Source organism: Petaurus breviceps, unplaced genomic scaffold (assembly GCF_028583685.1).
Source record: "Petaurus breviceps papuanus isolate PSGF00001 unplaced genomic scaffold, PetGlider_PUasm1.0 38, whole genome shotgun sequence".
NCBI classification, from domain to species: domain Eukaryota; kingdom Metazoa; phylum Chordata; class Mammalia; order Diprotodontia; family Petauridae; genus Petaurus; species Petaurus breviceps.
Window position 1 is genome coordinate 56,477,968 of NW_027186304.1, and position 25,621 is coordinate 56,503,588.

Below are 25,621 nucleotides of genomic sequence, written 5' to 3' on the forward strand. Positions count from 1 at the left end.
TAATCATCAAGGAACTTTCACAGCCATCATTTAGGGACATTCAAAGACAGGTCCAATTACAGTTCATTATAAAAACAGCTCAATTGTGAGTTAAAAAGTGTAGTTCCTGCTTTGTTATTGTTACCAATGATTGCTCAATCTTAGTCAAATCAATCAACATCTTTAAACTTCTTTTTTTTCTATCTTTAACAGTAGACTTGTAATATCTATCCTAACTATGTCACAGGGAAGTTTTGGGTCTAAAATGAGGAATCAATAAATAAATATTTATTAAATATCTACCACATGTCAAGTACTGGAAATGGTGAGCAAATATCTAATACAATAATTATGACAAGAGGACTTAGGTTCAAGACTTGATGGCAAAATTTTTGGCTGTGTGATTTTAGGCGAATTACTTAACTACCCTCAAATATGATTATTTCATCTGTAAAATGTGTAACTACACTGTCTATTTCAAAGAATTATTGTGAAGATGAAGTACTAGAATGTGAATTAAGGTTGTTTATAACTAAGATATTATTATTGAAATAATTATTTTAAGTCATCTATCCTAAGTAATATTGGGAATATTAAAAGTTGTATAAAATGTAGACATATTATGTAGACATATCTAAAATATATTATAAGCATTATTTTTTTATGAAACACATAATGGTAATTTTAATTTCATTAGAGTAATATAAATGAGAAAGTAAGCTAAACAGTTCTCATGCCTGGTGATAGGATGAACATTATAGACAATTTATTATATCATTGATGAATGTGATCATATATGTATTAGTAAAGTTATTCTTTTTGGTCAGGGAGATTATTTAGTATATATTAGCATCTATATTATTATTTAATTCCTGATTTCTTAATGAAAATGATTAATTCTTATGGTAATTTGCTTCAATATAGAAATGGGAGTACATATAATTTATTTAGATTCCTCTTAACTCTTCAACTTAAAGGTCTCCAATTCCCTGGAATGCACACACAGGAAATAACCCTCCATTTCTGTAGTTTCTCCCACTCATTAGATGGGTTATTTCATTACCTAAATTTTAAGAAGGATTCAAGTTAGTCATGTTTTCATTCCTCTACAATCTCTCTTGATTTTCTTTATCATACCTCCTTGTCAGATGTGGTTTTTATCTTTTTTTTTTCTCTCCCCCTGCCAAGTTTTTCCAATATACCTTCAGGTGTTGTATTCCCTCATTATGAGTATTCCCCCAAATTTATGAGTATGTCCCTAAAGGGAGGTGCCATTTTTCTTTCTATTTGGATTTGTATTCTCAGAAGTGACAATTATAATTGCTAGTTGAGTTTTTTACTTTTTGGTTCTTTTATGTTTAGTTAAGAAAACATGAATATCTTTCTACAGATATATACTGAATTCCTTTTACCAAAATAACTTTGTTTATTTTTCAAAATGAAAACCAAATAGAAAGGATATAGAATCAGATTTTATTTCTTCTGCCACTATGTGATTATACTTTTTCACTCTTTCCTATAACTTAATATTACATCATTTTCCTTAAAGATAGCAGGAAAATGCTTTTTTTCTTTTCTTTTCTTTTCCTTTCTTTTCCTTTCTTTTCTTTTCTTTTCTTTTCTTTTCTTTTCTTTTCTTTTCTTTTCTTTTCTTTTCTTTTCTTTTCTTTTCTTTTCTTTTCTTTCTTTTCTTTTTTGCTTTTTGGAGGGCAATTGGTGTTAAGTAACTTGCCCGAGGTCACACAACTAGTTTGTGTGTGTGTGTGTGTGTGTTTGTGTGTGTGTTAAATGTCTGAGGCTAGATCCCAACTCAGGTCCTCCTGGCTCCAGGGCTGGCGCTCTACTCACTGCAACACCTAGCTGCTCCCAAAATGCTTTTTTTCTCATGTCTGAGAATATGATGTATCAATTCTAAGTCCATGATCCTTATGGTATAAGTAGATCACTGCAAATTATTTTTGTTAGAATGTGTACAGTGTGACTTCACACACCACATCATCTTATATACTAACTTGGGGAATATTCAGCCTTTCTTTTTCTCTATCTTCCTTCTTTTCATTTTTCTTTCCTTTTTTGGGGAGTAGGAGTGGGCTTAGTTTATTTTTCTAACATTATGTGAATATTACCTATAAACTTTGAACGTTAATATTATTTTTTCTTCATACTTCAGAAAGGTAAATTATTTCCTCCAGGACTGTGGCAAGAAATTATTATTTTCCCTACCATTCTTTCAGGGATAAGAAAATTAAGAGAGAATAAAAATATTTTGATGTCTAATATCATGAAGAATTTCTTCATGTGAGAAAGGTGTATCTTGGTAGTGTACCAGCCAATTGGATTGAATAAGTGTTTCAAAGTAATTCATTTGCATCTAGAATGTAACTTGGCAACAGAAATTGATTTTATAGGAAGCTAGTCTAAGATTGTTATATGAATTATTAGCCCAAAGTAACATCACACCATTCTAGAAGATATGATGTAATTTTAAAGTTAAAAGAGAGCTCAAAACCTAGCAAAAATGAACATCCACCAAATTTAATTAGGAGGTGAAATTATGGGGGTGGGGGAGACATCTGTACTGATTAGATTGCATCGGAGAAAGTTGAGAATCACAAAAAAAATACATTCAACTTGGCAGATCGCTAAATTTATGAATTTATATTTAAAGGATACCCTGTTATTCTCTTGTGGAATATTACTGTTTCAGAGAACAGTGACCATCTCATTTAGAATGTCTGAGGTGAATTTTCTCTGGTTAGTTTCAAAATATTTCAATTTTATGTACCATTTGTGGACAAAGCTTCACGGTAATATAAAATAAACAGTTAACAGATGGTTAGGTTTTTTATGTTTTGGGACATTTAGCACCAACTTTGTGGTATAACCATAACAAAAGTCAGCAATAGGTATTAGATCCAAGAATGATTAGAAAATAAATCATTCACTTTGACAAGTCTGAGAATTTGAGGGGTTGGAGGGTCCAATAAGGGAGAAATGAAAGGGAAGATGAGAATTTGGGAAAATGTGTCTTAATGTGAATTTAAATAGAACATTATTGGTCTTACATCTCTTCAGTGTTTTGTTTACCACACACTACTGCCTTTCCTATGATAATGAAATGAGGATATAGTGGGAATATGCAGAGGAATCATCAGGTATACTTGAAGGCCAAAAATTTTTGGATGAAAAGTTTTGTGAGAAATTAGCTCTATGGTGTTAATAATTAAGGCACACACAATTAAATCAATGGTGGAGAATTTAACAATTAGTTTGACAGTAAAGAAATTGGCCACATTAGAGACAATAGAATTAATCATCCATACGGTTATAAAAATGAAGGGGGAAACTCAGTTAAAAGTTGGATTTAAGCCCTTCTAACTATAGAGACTCTGTCATTTAGAGACATAATAGATTCTGTTAAGCAGTAAAGAAAAACTTTCTGAGTGAGGGCTATTAAAGGAAACATTGGGGAAAAGTCTCTGAAGAAAGTTTGGGAGATTATTTCTCATAGGTTGATGAAAGGTCTAGTGGAAAGAGTCTTTTTCTTGGAGTTCATAAGAAAAGAGTTCAAGTTCTCAGACATTAATTAACTGTGTTGTCTGGTGAGTGATTTACCCTCCCTGAGCCTCAGCTTCTTTATCTATGTTATAAGAACAACAATAGGGGCGGCTAGGTGGCACAATGAGTAAAGCACTGGCCCCGAAGTCAGGAGAACCTAGTTCAGTTCCAGCCTCAGACACTTAACACCCAGACAAAAAAACTAGCCATGTAACCTTGGGCAAGTTACTTAACCCCAATTGCCCTCCAAAAGGCAAAAAACAAAAACAAAAACAAAACAAAACAAAAAAAAATAACAACAATAGCTCCTGCTTTACAAAGTTGTTGTGAGAATCCAATGAAATAATACTAGTAAAAAAAAAGAACTTAAAAGAGTGCCTGGCACATAGTAGATGCTTTATAAATACTCATAAATGCTAATTCTCTCCCTCTTCCCCCACCAAGAGTTTTCGTGAGAATCAAATAATATATGAAATTTCCTATGCAAATGTTAAATTGCTTTGTAAATTACCAACAGCAGCAGCAGTAGTGGTACTTGCAGCAGAAGAAGTAGTAGTAGTAATAGTAGTAGTAGAAGTAGTAGCAGTAGTAGAAATAGTAGTAGTAGATACAATTATTGTTGAGAAGAGTCTTATTATCCATTGGCAATATGACCGAAAAAAAAGATGTCCTCAGAATTCAAACCTCAAATCAAGGCTATGTGGAGAATTAAAAGCCTGCTCTGAGAGGAGGAAAGAATACATGTTCAAATGAAATTTCTCTTTTAATAGTAAGTAAAAAGTGAAGGCATTTGGGATTCCAAAAAAACAAGTACAGATGCCATTATCATCAACAAATGTGGACATGGCCAAAGGCCCCAAAACAATTTTTGGCAGTAACAGACCACAAAGACTCCCCACAGTAGTGGAAATGGCTACTTCGTCCACATTCCCAAAATTTGACATGGACAGCTAGATATTACGCTTTTAGCAATGGAAGAGTAAAGAAAAAAAATCAATGTATTGAATCTACAATAGCCCTGTGTGCTACAGCATCTTATATGCAATATTTTCTTCATCAATAAGATGCCATACAAATTATTAATGAATTCTGGGATTTGCATGTGCATGTATATGTATAACCATGCACCTATATGTGTATGCACATACATTCATGTACATGTACATAAAACCTGTTTGTATTCATGTATTCAGAAACCTCATTAGAAGTATTACTAAACATCAAAACCAGTTCTGTTTGAAAACAATTTTGAATTGAGAGTCAAAGGAACTGGTTTCAAAGTCTCTTTCATTTTCTATTTGTATTACCTTGGACATTACTCAGTTGTCCTAAGCCTCATTTGGAAAATGTTTACATTGCAAATGCCACTGAGTCCCCACCATTTTTTTTAGTCTCATGTTCAAGATAAAGGTGTTGCACTGATTATATCTAAAATAAGTAGAGCTCTATCTTATTATTGAATGAAATGATTTAGAAAAATACTAGAAGAAAATATAAATAAACACCATGGTACTTTATACCTATATAATAGATAATATATCTGATAGAACTTCTTCAAGTCTAGTCCAGAAATAGAAACATGCTTTATTTTATTTAAGTGTAGCCTATGAGTTTAAGTAGGTATCCATCAATTTTAAAATAGTTAAATGAAATGAATGTGAGATACAGACACATATGTATATGTATGCATACACATATATAGACACATGTATGTCTATATTTGCATGTGTGTATTCATATGGTTATTATATGTAGAAATAATTAACATTATTAATCACAAGACAAGATCATTAAGAGCAGATTTTGGTTCACTATTTATTTATTTATTTGTAACTATATAGCATAGTACCTAGAACTTAGTACGTTCTTAATGTTCATTGATTATAGATATACTGATCAAGCTTAACATTGCAGAAGATAGGAGAAAATTTATTTTTAAAAATTTTAGCATTTGTTTTAAAAACTTTGATTTCCATATTCCCATCTTCCCTTCTCGCCCAAGCCTACTGGGAAGATTTGCAATTCCATATAGGTTGTATGTGTGTGGTTATGGAAAATGTTTCCATAGTAGATATATTGTGAAAGACTAACTATATATTCCTCCATCCTATCCTGCCCCCACTTATTCTTTTTTTCTCCTTTGACCCTGCCCTTTTCTTAGTTTTTCTTTCTTATTTTTGTTTTTGCATTAAGGAGGGGGGAAGGTAGGGCAATTGGGGCTATGTGACTTGCCCAAGGTCACATAGCTAGTTTTTTGTGTTAAGTATGTGAGTCAGTATTTGAACTCAAGTTCTCCTGACTCCAGGGCTGGTGCTCTATTCACTGCACCACCTAGCCATCCCTTACCCTGTTTTTTTTTTCAAAAGAGTTTGCTTCTTACTACCCTCTTCCCCAATCTCCCCTCCCTTCTATCATGCCCACCCTTATCCCCTCCCACCCTACTTTCCTGTAGGGTAAGATACCCAACTGAGTGTGTATGTTCTTCCCTCCTTTAGTCAAATCAAACGACAGTAATGTTGACCCATTTGCTTTCAAGTTCCTGCTCTTCTTCTCCATTGTAACAGTTTTCTCTTCCCTCTTTTATATGAGATAATTTATCATACTCTCTTTTTCCATTTCTCCTTCCATTATATTCCTTTCTCACCTCTTAAATTTATTTTAAAATATAATCCCTTCCTATTCAATTGATCATGTGCCCTCTATCTATGAATACATGTACACACATATACACACACTCACATATGTATTCATACCCACATAACCCATATATATATACACACATACACACACACATATATATACATATACATATATACATGTATATATATATATATATATATATATATATATATATATATATATACTTCAACTATACTCACACTGAGAAAAATCTCATGAGTTACACTTGTAAGTTTTTCCATGTAGGAATGTAAATAATTCAATGTTAATAAGTTCCTTGTGATTTTTTTTCCTGTTTACCTTCTCATGCCTCTCTTGTTTCTTATATTTGAAAGTCAATTTCTCTGTTCAGCCCTGGTTTTTTCATCAAGAATGCTTGAAAGTCCTCTATTTCATTGAATGACCATATTTTCCACTGAAGCATTATACTTAGTTTTGCTGGGTAGTTGATTCTTGGTTTTAATCCTAGTTCTGTTGACCTACAGAAAATCATATTCCCAGCCTTTCGATCCCTTAATGTAGAAGTTCCTTCATCTTCAGTTACCCTGATTGTACTTCCACAGTGCTCAAATTGTTTCTTCCTGGCTGCTTGTAATATTTTCTCCTTGACCCTGAAACTCTGGAATTTGCTTATTATGTTCCTAGGAGTTTTATTTTTGGAATCTTTATCAAGAGGTGATCAGTTAATTCTTTCAATTTCTATTTTGCCCGGTGGTTCTAAAATATCAGGGAAATTTTCCTTAAGAATTTTTTGAAGGGTGATTAATAGGTTCTTTTTTTGTTCATGGCTTTCAGGTAGTCCAATAATTTTTTAAAATTATCTCTCCTGGATCTATTTTCCAGGTCTTTTTTTTCCAATGAGTTATTTCACATTGCCTTCTTTTTTTCATTTGTTTGCATCTGTTTTATAGTATGTTGATTTCTCATAAATTCATTAGCTTCCATTTGCACCAATCTAACTTTGAAGGAATTATTCTCTTCAGTGACTTTTTGACATTCCTTTTCCATCTGGCCAATTCAGTTTATAAAGTCATTCTTCTCATTGGTTTTTTAGACCTCTTTTGCCACTTGAATTAAGGTTTCATTTTCCTCAGTATTTTTTGGGTGTCCTTTAGCTGGCTGTTGTTATAGGAATGTAAATTTTAAAGATCTTCCCTGCCCCTAGGTTAAGTGCACTTGGAGCCTGTGGTGGGAGGCTTGGTTTTCAGGAATGCCCACACCTTGATGCTGTGTGATTGGGCAGTTGGTCAAGTGGGTGGTTACATTCTCTGACCCAGGAGAAGGCTATGTAATCCCTGATGTGAGGCTTTGCTTTGGGGCTCACTTGGAGAAGTGTTATGTGATTTGACCAGATGAAACTCTGGGCAGCTCTTGAGAGCCTCCTGGCTTTGAAAACCCAGATGTTGATGCTTCCCTCTCTGGTAACTGTGATTTGGTATGGATGTAATGGTTGGACAGTTTAGAAGCCTGTTGCTTGATCTGTTTCTCTGTCTTGTAACTTCTGTTGGTATACTCTGAAATTCGGGATGCTGACCTTTCCCCCCTGAACTAGGTAAATGATAGATGCTTGATTGATTAAAGCGAGCTTGTTAACCCATTTTGAATTGCATTCCATTAGAAAAGCAGATCTAAGGGCCTGTGTTGGCAGCCACCTTGGGGATGCTGGGGTGCTTGCTGCTATAGCTGTTGCCTCACTTTTCATGATTTTCTTACATTATTCTCATATCTCTTCCCAATTTTCCCACTACTTCTTCTTACTTGATTTTCAAAATCTGTCTTGAGCTCCTGCATAGCCTATAGCCAGTTTATATTTTTCTTGGAAGATTTGATGCAGGAGTTTTGACTTTGTTGTCCTCTTCTATTTCCATGTTTTGATCCTTTTTGTCTCCCCAAAATGATAATATTGTCTGATTGTGCTTCTTCTGCTTGCTCATCTTGCCAGCTAATTACTTAATTTTCAACTCTTTGCTGATGTAAAACTCTGCTTAGAATAGAGAGAGCTTTGTCCCAAATCACTGGGGTTTTTGAAAATGTTATCAGAGGTCTGAATAGGGCACCCTCTCAAAAGCCACCACAAACTCTTTCACACTGGCATTTCTCACCCAAGGACCACTGCCTGAGACAGTGACTCAGATACAAGCAGGTCAAAGAAAAAATGATTAACCTCTGATTGGTCACTTGTTCCCCCACAATCTGCAGGCCACAAGCTCTGCAAGCAGCCATATGGCAACAGCTACAGTCACCACACCTCTGCCAATTCTTACCCCAGGTGCAAGGCCTGGACCATGATCTTCCATCACTGTGTTCCAACAAAATTCTCCACAGACCTTTTACTTTCTCTTTTGCATTTTGGCTTGAGAAGTCTAGAAACTGCCACTGCTGCTAGTGATACACTCTCCTGAAATCTGCTCCAGCCATTCTGGGCCACTGATTGGGGCCACCCTGGGTTTGGGCCCATGGGGCTCATACTGTTCTTGGCTCCTGTCTTAATGCAATAGACCCTTTCTGGTGGCCTGCCAGTCTGCCTACAGGGTGAGATTTGTTTCTGTCATTTTGTGGGCTCTCTAGCTCTAAAATTTGTTTAGTCACATTTTACATGTATTGGAGGTGGTTGGAGCAGGAGCTAAGCCAAGTTCCTGCTCTTACTCCATCATCTTTGCTCTGATATCCAAGAAAATTTGTTTCCCTCCTTTTCAGGGAGCCTTTTGATGTACATATTTGCATATACTACCAGGTTAATTATTGTGTTGGTTAATTTTTGAACTATTACCCCACTCTTTTTAATTATTATTATTATTTTTTACAAGGGATGGATGTTTTGGGAGGGAAATTGGCATGCATATATTTGGAAATGAAAGTGATATAGAATCTATACTGTATTATTAAATGTTAAATACTATAATCGATTACAAAATTTACTTTGACAAAACCAAGTAAATTGCAGTAGAAAGAGATAAGAATGCTTATGGACACTGATGACATAGTAAACTTCAAAGAGATTACTCTGCATAATACTGTCATCCCTGAATACAGTGGTGGTAGTGAAGGTAGATTAGTGAAATGTGAAACCCCATCTCTTACCCTTTCCATTTGATGCTGAAGAGGATTTGACTCCCATAAAGAAAAGGGAAATTCTGTTCCCATTGCCATCAAGTTATATTTCACCAACAAGGGAACTTCCTGCTTGGTGTTGGTGACAATCTGTCAGAAAGTTATGTTCTCTTCAATTGTTTGTCCTTCACATTTGAGGAAAACTAATGACATCATGGGGTGATGTCTTGACTAGTGCATGAATTGCATGTAAGTGAGGCAGAATTGCACAACATGATCAGCTTAATTTTCTCCTCTAGAGACATCAAATTCCAGTGACAAGATAAAAGATAAAGTGAAATGTTCATTGAGTAAATTCTAGTAATTAATTTCATGATATTAATTATCCTTCATTAAATTCTTATTGTTGTATGACAGTGATCATATGTTTTTCCATGCTGAAATTTGCCTCATTTCAACCTGGCCCCAACATGAGATTACAAGATATAGTTGTGGGTAATAAGTACAGAACTGTAGCACCAATGCAATATTCACAACACCAGTGGCGACTGTAAAAATGCTGGCATATTGTTCAATGACAAAATATAATAGACTCTCCAGATAGAAGACAGAAGCAACACATTTATTCTGACATCAGAACCAAATCCTACAACCAGAAAGCTGAATCCATCAGATTAGAAAAGAAGATAATACACCATAACAGCACAGAGAATCATACCATCCTTCAGCCTTCCCACAAACCATCTAATTGCTCTTACTCCCATCTTCCTGTGGGCTATATTCTAGCTTTTAGCAAGCTTCTCCCACCAGAGGCTTTATGTGATTATATTAGCCCTATTAGGGGGCATGCAAGATCTTCAAATCAGGGAAGGTTTTCACATTCCCTTAGGCTTATTAAAGGGCAAGGAAGATCTTCAAATTCCCATCACCATTACAAGGATTTGGGTGAGATTAGGTCTAAGCACAACTGGAGGAAGAAGTGATGATGAAAATCCAAGATGGAGGTAAGTTTCTTGGTCCTTTATCTGTTTCCCAGGTCATTCCAAGCTATCTGCTACTCCCAAAATCACTATTTCAATAACCGGGTCACTCAGGAATGCAAAAGAGGGTGAGGAGTTCTATAAGGAAGTATGGAACCATGTAGGCCTTTCTATTTAGTTTTCTATCTCTGATATCACAAGACATCAGCTAGATAGCCTGTACTTTCTCAGCAAGGGAGGTTCTAGATATTGAGAGAGTGGGAGAGATTTGAAAAGGTACATTTTAGGTGATGAGGAAATGGGAAGATGGAAAAGTCTAGAGCTGAGAAAACATATTGTCAAAGGACTGGCAAAAGCTTACCCAGATTAAGGATTATTCTGAGCTACAACAGAGCTCCTACTGTGTTGTGGCATATTTTATAAGACAGTATGCAATGATTATTTAGTTTTAAATTTCATTCAGTTTTCTAAATTATACTTAAAAGTCATGTAAGCCAATGTAGATCAACAATCAATATCTATATTCTGTGATACCAGGAGAGAATTTTGGGGAAAGTGAGAAGAGAGAAACTGAAGTCCCAGTTCTTGGTTCCTATTTCAAAGATATTCAATATTGATTGAGTTGATGGGTTTCTTCCAACTACAATACTCCCTATGTATTCCCTGTGTTCAGTAAGGATTGTTAGTTATCATAATAAAAAGGGAAATATTGCATTCCAGCTTCTACACTCAAGTGTTTGCAAAGGGTTAAAACAAATGGGAAGTTCTCATTGTTTTATAGTAACAGCATATAAAGAATGGTAGTAGGCACAGGTCCTACATGAAGCTGTAATTTATTTTTGTTAATATACACTGTGATTAATGTCATAAAACATGATCTTAAGAAACACCTGTTAGACTGCTGAAATTCCTTCAATGAAATAATTTACTTAACTTTTATGTAGATGATCCAATTCATGCCATTCACACTTACAGTCTTCATTTAAGTATTTGGTTGTTGTTTTTTTTTTTTTCAGTTGTTTCAGTTGTGTCCAATGTTTGCTGACCCCATTTGCACTTTTCTTGGCAAAGATAATGGAGTTCTTTTACATTTCCTTCCCTGGTTTATTTTATAGATAAGGAAAGTGATACAAATGGGATTAAATGAATTTTCCAGTGTCACACAGGTAGTAAGTGTCTGACACTAGATTTTAATTCAGGGCTTCTTGACTATAGACCCTGTGCACTTCTCTCTGACTTGGCTAAATTCCCCATGTTTAATTATATTGATTTCTATAGGCAATGACATTAAATGGAAAAAAAAAATCTTTTACCAAATTGCAAAGGAGATGTAGTACCTGTTTAAAAAATTCTGTGACAAATGTATGACTACTGAGAAATATTACAATGTACTTAGTAGGCCTTTAGGTATATATTCCTTTTCAAGGGTAAAGAGTAAAGCTTATACTATTCTCAATATATTCAATTTAAGGAAGCTCAGAAATGTCAAGAAATGATTTTTCATTAAATAAGAAAATGGTTTTCAGAAATAACTATTAAATAATATGGCTCTGGGTAAAGAAGACTCAGTTCAATTCACCTTACCTTGTGTTCTATGATGGGCAGATTATTTAAATGGATGTTTAAGTATGAGAATTAACTTATCTATACACAAAATTAGTGTTATTGGAGTAATATTCTTTTATAAACTGTTTCTATTCATTTACAACAGTTCTTTTATTTCAGTTCTCTATTTGCCATTTAAACAGTGGTGATAAAGGATATAAAAAGGTAATAGAGCTGATAGGGTTATAATTTTGTAACCTTTCTAACCTATTTTGATCACTTTACTAAAGCTCCTACTAAAGTTTAAAATAGCAAAAAAGGGAAATAATAGATAAGGATAAAGATCATAAGTAAACCATAGTCTTGGCTAGGAGATTATATAGGAGATAAGAGATTTTGCTTTTTTTGTGAATAATATCCAACATGTCAGCCTGTAAGCTTTCTTGACATATGAATTACTGATTATATACCCTGTGCCACTTTAGGTCAATGGCTTCTTGACTTACCTTTGCCCCCAATCATAATATCATTGTTCTTTATCTAATGTTTTAAAGTATAACTATGCCTTTAATGATTTTTTCTGTGTCCATTAGCATTTTATTCCTTAAATAGGTTTCAACATTTTCATGAGTCTTTTCAATTATCAACTACAAATTTTGTGATATAATTTTTTAATCTTTATTCAGTACTCATGCTTCTACCCACTAACTATGCTTGTTCAAAGAATCCATGATTTAATGACTATAGCAGTCATGGAGGGTGTATTAACTCAATTGTGCTGATGGAATCAATTGAAGCTGTAAACAAGTTGAGAGGAAAAATTATGAGGACAGAGAGAAAAGTGAAAACACCCACACAAAAAAACTGGGTGTGTAACCTTGGGCAAGTTAATTAACCCCAATTGCCTTAAAAAAAAGCATCAGTTGTCTTGTAAACTTTAGGAATACAGGTGATTCACTGAAACACAATAACTTCATTCCCATAAAAAAGGTAATTGCTTTGCATACCCCTCATCCTATTGGTTATTTATAGAATCACAGATCTAATACTGGAAAGAACCTTGGAAGGCAAATAGCAAACTCTTCACTCCCTTTCATAGATGAGACCAATCACATTCCTATGCCTGATTTAATACTTCATAGGCTAAATTCCCTTATGCATTGCATCAAAAGTGGCATTTCCCCAAGTTTCTTGATATTTTGCCAGGGATATAAACAGGAAGAATCCATAGGCCACCTGAAAAGGCAAAGTTGCAAGGGCAAAGAGAATTGTATTATTTTTGTCAAATTTTATTATTGGTAGGAATTGGGCATAGGCAAACTTAATGTGATGTGTAGCAGCAGAGATGTTATCTGATATTCTAGTTTGTATTCTCTTTGTGTCCATTAAACTTTAGTGACAGGTGGTAAAGAAAATAATAGATGAACTTCTAGTGTCCTTTGAGATCCTTTCCTTAACTTGTTTGGAAATATTGGGCAAGCTTCCCAGACAACTAGATCTGGAATTCTGTGCAAACAGTTTCCTATAGAAATATCTTGTAAGATTGGGTCAAAAAATAAAGTGGGGTATGGAATCAAGTGGTAACTTCAAAAAACCCCTTAATTGTCCACAAATGAATACTTCAGTATATAAAGAAGAAAAAAAAATTGTATATTAAATGGTAAAATGTTTGGCATACTCTTGAGAATTCAACTGCTGCCACAAGAATGGTAATATTTTCATATGGAATTAATAAATCAATTATAAAATGAGCCCTCATGCAACTCCATATGAGAACAGATAAAATTAAAGACCACATGAAATTTCCAAAATTTCTTTCCATAGTTTCTTCATCTACTGGCACATCACATACTTAATAGGTCATCAGGTATCTCATACCCAGTCAGATCAATAAACATCCCAGCATACTAAATATTTGGTTTCCACCTGCCATTTCTGATGACAATTAGTTAATGGAGCTTCACAAAAAACCTGGCAGAGATTTTTGTAGTATTATAACATTATGATCTACCCTTAAAGACCTACTTTTGGGGTCATTCCAATGTCCTTGTCATTGCTTGATAGGGTTGTCATGTGGGGTTGATGTAGTTTCAAATAAAAAACTCACTTAAGTACTTTTATTTTTTTTTAATATACTGATAGTATCCACATTTCATTCTCATTAAAACAATAACTAACTTAGGGCAAGTATGACTTTGTTGCAGTGGGCCAGCATAGAGTTGATGAATATACTTCATCCATGAAACTGCAGCTTCTTTTTCATCTCACGTATTAATAGTCCTGTGGCACAGGATACAACTGACTATGGTTCAACAACTTGTAGAAATGAATTATGTGCTATTTTAACATATGGCCAAAAATATAAAACAGAATCTCAGAGTTTGAAGAGATCACAATGTCATCAATTCAGCCTTTACATTTAACAAGAATCCCCTCTACACCATCTGTGGCAGATGATTAGACAACTTTTGCTTGAAGGCTTCCACTGATGGGAAATATATTACTTCCCAAAGAAGCCAATTTGACTCTAGGACAGTTTAATGGTTAGGAAACTTTTATTATTACATTTAGCCTAAGTTGACCTCTGAAAATTCTACTAGTTGAATTTCTGTCTGCCATATAGGAGCTAAATGAAAACTAAAAAAGCATGCAAACTTGTATGTGTGTATGTATATGTATTTGTTGATGTTGTTATTCAGTAGTTTTAGTCATGTCCAATTCTCCATGAGCTCATTTAGTATTTTCTTGGCAAAAATACTGGAGTGCTTTTCCATTTCCTCCTCCAGCTCTTTTTACAGATGAGAAAACTGAGGAAACAAGGGTTAAGTGAGTGACATAATAACTAGAGTGACAGAGTGACACAACTAAGTGTCTGAGGTTAGATTTTAACTCAGGTCTTCCTGACTCTAGACCTGATGCTCTATTTACTGTGTCACATAGCTATATTTCTCCTCTCTCTCACACACACACATATACATGGAGGCACATATTAATATAGATATAGATGTACAGATATATTACCTATATATCAGTATATGTATATGTGTGTGATAATCCTGGGAAGATGGTGAATGACAGATCATTGCTCATTGCTCTTCTCTGCTGCCTACATTCAGATAAAGAGCTGATGGAGTCAGAGAGCAGATTAATTTCTTTTTGGGTTCTTGTTGTTTTTTCCCTTTTTCTTTTCCTTATTTGGAAATGGCTAATGTATGGATACACATATTTGCAGGATAAAAAATGTAAGCCTGTCATGAAAAAGCTCTTTAAAATAAGCAGAAATAAATAAATTAGGAACCCAGAAGTACTTACAAGGAGAAAATCTGGGCAGAAGCAACATTAAAAGAATAATATATTTTGGATTAACCTTGAAGACAATGTACAAAAACAAATTAGGTATTACAGATATCTAAAAAACAACATGACAAATTAAATATATGTGTATATATATATATATATATATATATATATATATATATATACCACAATTCAGGAAAATTTATAAGACAAATACCCTGACTGAAGACATGCAAAGATTGTCTCATGAAAATGGCACAAAACAAAACATCATACTCTTTAAACAGCAAAAACATATAGTGATTACATTTAATAATTCCAATGACAAAAAAAAATTTGGCCAGAGGCTAGGTTTAATATCTTTGCAATATAAAGAAGATATGAGCAAATAATACATCAAACCATCCACCATGACAATGCTGAAGGGGATTTGGTAATAAATAGTATATTTTGAAAAGCAAAGAATCATAAGTATCAGCCCAAAATTGCACACCCTGAAAATGTAGTAATCAATGGAAAAATATTCAAAAAAAGAGAAGCATCTCCTTATCAATAAAGACACCCACCACCACTGTCACTAACGCCACCACTTTATGCACAGCAGCAACAATATGCTTTAAATAAAACAAATCAACTAGCATGCAAATTTTTGACTTGTATACAAAAGAAGGAAATAGCAAACCATTCTAGGTTATTTACCAAAAAAAGAGTCCAAGTGGAGTCACTAAAAGTCAGACACAACTGAAAAATGATTGAACAACAAAAACAGCCCAAAAAGACAAAAACAGGAAAGGTAAATAAAACTAAAAAGGAAGGACTAAAAACTTAAATGATAATTAATCCATATATAGAAAAACGTTATCTCTAATGATTAATCAAACTGTAAGCACTGCTTTTGCTGGATAAAAGTGCTTACACAAAGAGATCATAAAAAGGTAAAAGGTAGTACACATATAAAAATATTTAGAATGACTCTTTTTCTGGCAGCAAAGAATTGGAATTGAGGGGACGCAATCGATTGGGGAATGACAATTTTTGTTAGGTGATTATGATGGAATACTTTTGTACTATAAGAAATGATGAGAAGGATGGTCTCAGAAAAAAGCTGGAAAGAGTTGCATGAGCTGATGCAAAGTGAAATGTACTGTGTACAAAGTAACTGTAATATTGTAAGATGATCAGCTGTGAATGACTTAGCTCTTCTCAACAATGCTGAAGGACTTATGATGAAAAATGCTATATATTCCCAGAGGAAGAAATGACAATGTCTGAATTCAGACTGAAATATTTTCCTACTTTATTTTTCTTGATGTTTACCTTTTTTTGGCCTTTGTTTTCTTTGACAACATGACTATTATGGAAAAGTTTTGCAGGATTAGTCATTTCTAAGCTATATTAAATTGCTTGCATTCTCAATGAAGGGTGGTAAGGATGGAGAAAGAGAGAGAATTTGGAACTCAAAAGTTTTAAAAACTAATGTAAAATTTTTTTCCATGTAATTGAGGGGAAAAAATTAAAAATCAAGTGAACAAAACTGACTTTGAGAGACTAAGTCATTTTGATTATTATGAATACCCAAATTAAGTAGAAAAGACACGTGATGGAAAAGCTATCTGCATCCAGATAAAGAACTGATAAAGAGAAGGGTGTATAAAATGGTTTTATGTATTTATTTGTGTGTGTATGTATATATACACATGTGTATGCATGCACACACACACCCACATATATACACACATATGTGTATGTGTAATGGTAGCCATCTTTAGGGCAGATGGAAGGAAGAAAAAAGAAAGAGAGTCATATGATAACTGCAGTACATATTTAAAAGGAATAGCTTGTTATACATAAGGATGTGCAATTTTATGTACAATAATCTTTTTCTATTCTACTATGTAATGAAAATATTTGTTTTATTTCTTATGTTCAGAACAAAGCATACATACATACATACATATATACATATAAGTTGAGAAGAGGAGGTCTATGTAAGATGATTGCTGATGTTTCCTTGATGAACCATGAACTATACTACATATTCCTTACACAATTTCCTTAAAATGTAGGATGATTATTTCCATATTTCAGAGTGTTTGCCTTGAATATTAACCTAGGGATTCTCTTGAAGAGAAGCATTGGCATCGTTCAGCACATTCAATGAACAAAAGGGTTAATTTTAAGGAGGAGCATCTATATGACTCCAAGAAAGAAGGATATCATGTGACCTTAGAGAAATAAATGAATAAGACAAGTGGTGACAGAAGAGTCACTTCTGGGAAATTTCAGCTTCTTAGATCAAGTATCCTACAGGGAAGCTGAAAAGTTCCTAAAAAAAAAAAGACATGACCTCAAGTCAAGTAACAGAGTTCTAGTCTAGTAGAAGAGTAAAACAGGTATAAGTTGGAAGAGCAACCCCAGACCTTGGCATTGACTACCGTGAGTTATTGACTATGCAGATCTGGGGATACTGAGAAAACTGTTAATCCATTTGTGATCATAACTGCCCTTTTTCTGGAATTTCTCTACCTTAGTAGAATACTAGCAACTCTGGAGTACTATAGAGGTCTCTAAGGAGGAAACAGAAAAATCCTAAAGAGAAGGCCAGTAACAGTGATTGTTCTTTTGATTGGATGTGAGTCATATCTTTGTGTTTGGTGGGTGGAGTGAAGATGGCAGAGTTAAACAAGGGACTTGTTTGAGATCTCCCCCAAACTGCCCCAAATACCTGTAAAAACAACTCTAAACAAATTGTAGAGCTATACAACCCACAAAGTAACAGAGTGAAAACTGTGGGAATTGGGTGAAAGAGGAGCACAGTCTTGTTGGGATCAGGTTGGAGTCCAGAAGAAGGGGTGGCAGCTGCAGCAGCAGCAGCAGCAGTGGTGGTGGTGGCTGCTTCCAGAGCTCTAGGCCAACATAACTTGGGGCCTCAAGCAGTTGATAAAAAACCCTTGAGGCCTGGGAAAATATACTGACCCCTCACCCCAACCTTCACTACAAGTAGAGTCCTACCATGACAAAGAGAATGAAAGCCAAATGTTTAGCTGGAAAGATGAACAAATAGTGCAAAACAAAAGCTGTAAAACCTTACTTTAATGATAAAGAAGATCAAAACATATAACCAGAAGACAACAAAGTCAAAGCTCCTACATCAAAGATCTCCGAGAAAAATATGAATTGGTTACAGGCCACGGAAGAGCTCAGAAAGGATTTTGAGAATCAAGTAGGAAAAGTAGAGGAAAAATTGGGAAGAGAAATGAGAGAAATGAGAGTAAAGAATATCACGAAAAATTAGTCAACACCCAGATAAAGGAAACCACAAAAATACTGATGAAAATAATACCTTAAAAATAGACTAACCCAAAGGGCAAAAGAAGTCCAAAAAGCCAATGAGGAGAAGAATGACTTAAAAAGCAGAACTAACCAAATAGAAAAGGAAGTCCAAAAGCTCACTGAAGAAAATAATTACTTAAAAATTAGAATGTAAAAAATATAAACTAATGACTCTATAAAAAAACATAAATCATGAAACAAAACCAAATGAATAAAAAAAAGAAGACGATGTGAAATATCTCATTGGAAAAACCACTGCCCTGGAAAATAGATCCAGGAAAGATAATTTTTGAAGTATTGGACTACCTGAAAGTTATGATCAAAAGACAGCCTAGACATCATCTCTCAAGGAATTATCAAGGAAAACTGCCCTAATATTCTAGAACCAGAGGGTTAAATATAAATTGAAAGAATCCATTGATTACCTCTTGAAAGAGATTCCAAAAGCAAAACTCCTTGGAATATTGTAATCAAATTTCAGAGTTCCCAGGTCAAGGAGAAAATATTGCAAGCAACCACAAAGAAACAATTTGAGCAGTTGTGGAAATTCAGTCAGGATCTAACCACTTCTACCTTAAGGGAAAAAAAAGGGCTTGGAATATGATATTCTGGAGGTCAGAAAAGATAGGATTAAAACCAAGAATTACCTACCCAGCAAAACTGAGTGTAATACTCCAGGGGAAAAATGGATTTTCAATGAAATACAGGACTTCCCAGGATTCTTGGTGAAAAGACTAGAGCTGAATAGAAAAATTGACTTTTAAATACAAGAATCAAGAGCAGTATGAATAAACAGGAAAGAGAAATCATAAGTGACTTATTAAAGTTGAACTGTTTATATTCCTTCACTTTTTATGGAACAATTATATTTAATTACATTAATATATCTCAACTTATTCAGCCATCCCCTGATTGATGCAATATTTGATATTTTTTTGTGTTTATCTGAGTCTAGAGCCTCTGTTATCCCATGTATTAGTTATTGCTCCTAGCATCGTATCATCTGCAAACTTATACCAATGCCAGAAATGACTTTATGTGATTCATTGGTTGAAAATGTAGATAGAAAGCTTATCTTAAATACTTTGGAGAATTCATTACCCAAAATCCTTGCAAACTAATACTGAAAAATCAATGAATACACTTTAGATTATCCTGACTATATAACAAGTTCCAAGTCCATGTAAAAAATGCATGCTATTATTTCAAACTTTTATTAGGTTGTATGAATGGTGTTGTTGGGTCTAAAAATGTCCCTGGGGAATATAGTAGTTAGTATTGCTGTAGGAGGGGAAGCTAGGTGGTATATTGGATAGGGTACCAGCCTTGGACTGAGGGAAATCTGCTTTGAAATCTGACCTCACATGCTTGCTAGTTGTGTAACACTTGGCAAGTCACTTAACCTTGTTTGCCTTAGTTCCTTATCTGTAAATAGACTTGGAGTGGGAAAGAGAAAACGACATCAGTATCTTTGCCAAGAAAATCCCAAAAGGAGTCAAAAAGAATAAGAAAAGGATGAAAAGGACTAAATGAAAAATTCTAAAATAAGAATTATGAATCCTTCAAATCACATTTTTGTGATCAGCCTAACACGCTGCGGAAAGAAATTTTTTCTTCAATTTTGGATATGAAACAAACTTTTCCACACATTTAAATTAATAAAACCCACTTTACATAAGGTGATTATGATGAATTTAGTGTGAAATAGCCTTTATTGATAATTTGTGAATAAACAAATATGATTTTTGAACATATAGGGTTTTAATTTTATTAAAATTGGCATTTGCACTCAAATTATTATATTTCCTACTTTTCCTATATTTCCTACACAGGTATACTTCATAAAGAGAACAGTGAATAGTATTAAAATAATTTACAATGCCTGACACACAATAGGTGCATAATAAGTTGAATCAGACTTTGGTGTGTTTCTTCACTAGCTTCTATATATAAAAATAACATCTGAATTAAAAACAAACAAACAAACAAATAAGCAGTCTTACTATGAAAGGAAAATGCTGCAAAGACTTGTTTTACTTGTGCTTGGGGAAGAGGAGGTTTTTATCAATTGTCTCACTTTTTCAGTTAAGGCTATAATAGAACTATTATCAGAAGTTAGGGTGACCCTATAACATCTGGGCATCATCATTTTGCTATAAAACATCAACTGAATCAAATATTTTGTTACTTATTTAGTCAAGGTGTAGCAACAAGCACCCCAAAATACCCAAGGTGGTTGCCAACACAGGTTCTTAGATCTGCTTTTCCAAAGGAAAGCAACTCAAAATGGGTTAACAATCTTTCTTTAATCAATCAAACATATCATTTACCTAGTTTAGGGGAAAAAAGTTCAGCACACCAAACTTCAGAGAATACAAACAAGTTACAAGCAGAAGTTACAAGCAGCAGACAGGCTTACAACTGTCTGACCATTACATCCATACCTAGTCACAGTTACCAGAGAGGGAAGCAACAACATCTAGGTTTTCAAAACTAGGGGGCTCAACAGCTGCTCAGAGTCTCATCTGGTCAAATCACATAACTGTTCTCTAAGTTAGCCCCAAGACAAACTTTCACATCAGGGTATATATAGCCTTCTCCTGACTCAGAGAATGTCACAACCCTCTTGACCCACTCCCCAATCAAAAAATAAAAACAAGCCTCCCACTACAGGTTCTAAGTGACCACATTCAGCCTATTAGTGGGCAGAGAATATTTTCAAATCAAGGAAGGTTCTCAGAGCCACTTAAGCCTAGCAAAGGGAGAGGGAAGAGCTTAAATTCCCATTCTCAAAAAACAAGGTTACATCCAAAATATTGCCAGAAGTCCAAGTGATCCTGGTCTTGGGATCTTCATTTTACAGTAAAACTTTCACTACATAAAGTATTTCAGTATTAATTTTTAAAATACATTTTTTAACTCCCATTGGGCTTGTAAGTCACATCCCCAAAGATAGAATGATGACTTTTGATAAATATTTTGATTTATTGGGAAACTAAATTGTTTTCCAATTACACAACTTCCAATAGAATGCAAGCAAGAACATGACTTTGTACCATGCTACATATCACTGAAGGTGAAGAAATTCATCTAAGAGTTAATGAGCATACTTCAATGACTTGGGGACTTGCCTAATTTAAGGAAAATCTGTTGGTAAAATTAAAGTTGGACATGGAAGAATTGGGCTACTTATTAAAGCTACACTTAATACATAATGTGATGAAACTGTGGTTTAATTGTAAAGACAGATTTTGTGTCAAAATCATGTGAACTCAAGATTACTCTTGTCATGCTGATTGACTATAGCATTGATTAGAGCAAAGGGAGAACGTAAGGATGTTAAAAAATTATGCAATTTATGGCATTAATTAATACACTTATTTTACCTTAATCTAATTAATTGGTATACTACAGTAGATCCTTGAATTTTTGTAGCCTCTGAACTCTCAGTATACATATGACTTGAGCAAGTAATTTAGAGTCTAAGAGCTTTTCTTTTCTCCTATATAAATGTAAAGTTTACACTACACTATCTCTAAGGTTCCTTGCATCTTCAAATACATAATGCCAGGAAGTCCAATGTAAAGCAATATAGTAAAGAAGATAAAGGAAAGTAGATGCAATCACTGTTTTTTTTGAGCAGTTCTTATGTGTGTGTTCACACATATATGTACATACTTTGATAAAAATTTAGGCTACTTATATCTTGTGTCATACTAAAATCTTCTTGTTAAAGAACAGTCTGCACCATTGAGAGTTCTAGTTACAAATCTATTTATGCTGTTATTTTTAAGGCTAAAATAGAAAATAATTTAAAAATACAGATGGAAATAGTTATGAGAATAGAGTTAAAAAGTGCAAAAAATTACAGTAAAATAATAAAGATGATGTTGAGGAAAGAAAAAGAACAGGGAATAAGTTTTATATACATGTATTTCTACACACACACACACACACACACACACACACACACACATATATATATATATATAATTTCTCATCATTCACTTTTCTTTTTATTATTTAAACTCCATTTCTAGTATTATTATTGTTATTTACTTTAAAGTCACTGGAATTGTTCCTGCATACTCTAGCTAGCTAGAGATATAAATTAAATTTCTCTATCTATATGTGACAAATCTCTCTTTCTATCTACGGTGAGACTGAAGGGTAATGCTGACCCATGAGGCACCTTTGACTATACCCTTACCCCTTCTGTGGGCCTTACCATGTGTGATTTTTATACTGCATTGCATTCTCCATTGATGGTTTGTACAGTAGTCTTTAACTTTATGAGAATAGTTTTTTATTATGAATCTTACCCTGCTACTTCATTAAATGTCTTTGATTGAAATAATTGTCTTTGTACATCAAAAGATAAGCATATTTGTGAGATCTTAGTGATCTATAGTGTCATGAATAATGACACATAGAATACTTTAACCTGAGATGGCCACCCTTTAAAGGACACATCCTGAGAATTGGGGGAGAGAATCCATGGATAATGCCACTCATTATCTGTATGAACTTGAACTGGTTGTTAAATCTGTTTCCTCAAATTCAAAATAGCAATAAGAATGCTTGTTCAACTTACCTTACACAGTTGTTGTGTGGATGAAAAGAGACATCATTTATAAATTACTCTGTTATATAAATTTAAATTCTTCTCAATGTGTCCAAAATGCATTCATATACATACATTCACATATGTATTCACATACATATTACAGAATATTTATGTGTATATATGTACATGTATAGATGAGTGTGTTCAGAAATCTACACCTCTTATTTCAATAAAGGAAGTGATTGTAAATGGAAGGAATAGTAGTGCAAAATAGCACATAATGCTCAAAAATGTAAGAATGATACATTTATTATACCCATATAATAGAAACTTTCATTTAAAGCTATGCTCAGATTGGACTCTAAAATATTAAAACTGGAGCAAAAAAAACATTTTTTGATCTAAAAGCATCTTATTTTGTAAATGAAAGAGAAAATCAGAAGTAGCTAGGAAGAAGAATATTTCAGTTGCTATTACACAGCACCAAAAGAATGGATTACAAAGAAAATAATGCCAAAAAGTAAGTCAGTAGATGTGAACAAAAGTGCAAACCATTTTTCTTGTCCACATTTTCTGTTCTGTTTGTCAGAATGATTTAGTTTTGTTTTCTATTTTGGAGGATTGAGGTTGACCTGGATTTACTACATTGAATGCTGTTTCTGCAATCAATCATGTCAAAATAAAAGTGAGAAGAAGACAAGGTACCTTAGAGGCCTTACAGGGCCAAACATTTTAGGGTCAATGAGCATAAAAGAAGAAGCCAATTTTCTCTTTGTTTTTTTAGTAGCAGAGTGATAGCATGTGAAAACGGGGAAAAACATTGAAATTGGCACCAACAGGAAGAAAGGAAGGAAAGGGTTAGAGTGCAGTGCCTGCACGAGAGTTGGTAATCACTTGATGTAACCTTGAGAAAATCACTTAAATATTGTGCCTGTAAGAAGTGACTAGGCCTTAGGACTTACTGACCATACTCCTTCTCAGGACACTAACTTTTCCTCTCTTAATCGAGTCAGGAAATCCTGATATTATCTGTAAGACCATTTCTTCTGGCACCCTTTTCTAAAAGTTCATAATTTCTGAAAGCCAGTTCACTGAACCAGTTCTTCTGGATGTTTTTGGGTCTTCTATCACCTTGTCTATTTGAGTTTAACTGTTTCCTTCCCTATCTGCTAATACCTTTGAATCTTCTAAACTAGGACCCATATCCAATATTTGTTTTTACATCCTGCCTTCACACGCTGCAGAAAATAAAAGTATGTTTTTTTTTTTTCCTAGGAGTTACAAAGAAGTAAAAGGGGGGGGGGAGGAGGGCTATATTAATGTGCAATGTTTATATATCAGCACATATATAAAGATATTCACAATAGTTTACATATATTATCTCAATTGAATCTTCTAACAACAGGGTTGGGGATAATGCTGTTATCCCCATCTTACAGAATAGGAAACTGAAGATTAGAGAGGTAAAGTGGCTTGTCGGTTACACAGAGAGTAAGCATCTGAGTTATGATTTGAGCTGAGATTTCCTTAATTCCAGCTCTAGTCCCATATGTACTGAACGACCTAGATTCCTAATTCAGAAATAATAAGTTTTTATACAAAAAGAAATCTACCTACAATCAGATAAAATAGAACAAATTTTCCTTTTAAAACATATTCTATTTTTAATTTATGGAAGAAAACTAATACTTCCATAACATAATATAATAAAAAGAGATGGTTGCACATGAAACTGCAAGTCAAATATGTACAACTTGCTATTTTTTTAAACATAAAGTTGTCATGAAAATATTTTTTCTTCCCCATACCCTAGAGATAGCCACCATTAGACACAGGTGAATGTGTGTCTCTCTGTGTATATGTACATATGTATATGTAGATACATATATAAACACACATGCACATGTGTAAAATTATTCTATGTATACTTCTATGTAAAAATTCTTTCTTTGTATACAGATAGTTGTATCAACAATGTAATATTCACAATGCCTACGGCAACTATAAATATGCTGCTATGGTTATTAATCACAAAATATACCAGGTTCTCTACATGGGGAATAAAGCTAGAACATTTATTCAAATACCAGAAAACTGAGTCCCCAAACCAGAAAGTCAAAGACATCCCAGTAGTTATGAAGTTGGCATATGTAGTTAATGTAGCAAACACTCACATTCTCAAGCCTTCCAAACAGTACAGGCTACCTCAGGGAAAGATCTTCCTCTGCCCACTCACAGCAACTGCTCAGCGTCCATGAAGTGTGCTCCCAGCAGCTCTGGTCCCCCACAGTTCCCATTCCTCAGAGTCCTCAACATGAGTCCTTAGAAGAAATTCGGACTGGCTCAAAAGCAGGAGTTTGTACTGCTGCCACTGCCACCACAGATGCTACTACTGCTGCTGCTGCCACACTTTCAGCCACTGTATGTACCCTAGCTTGGCTTCCACTTCCTCTTGCCCCACCCCTCCTTCTACATCAGCAAATTCAAGAGGCCTGGAAGATCTTTAAATCCCATAATCCTTTTAATAGTATATCCTCATATATGCATATGCATATATGTATACATACACATATATGCATATAAGTGCATATATATATATAATCTTATTGACAGTATAATTCTTCATATGCCC

General features: G+C 34.1%; 1 pseudogene; it reads left to right on the forward strand.

Annotated features, from left to right (window-relative positions):
* Positions 1-25,621, forward strand: part of LOC138170237 (large ribosomal subunit protein eL6-like) — a 55,429-nt pseudogene that overhangs the window by 2,263 nt on the left and 27,545 nt on the right.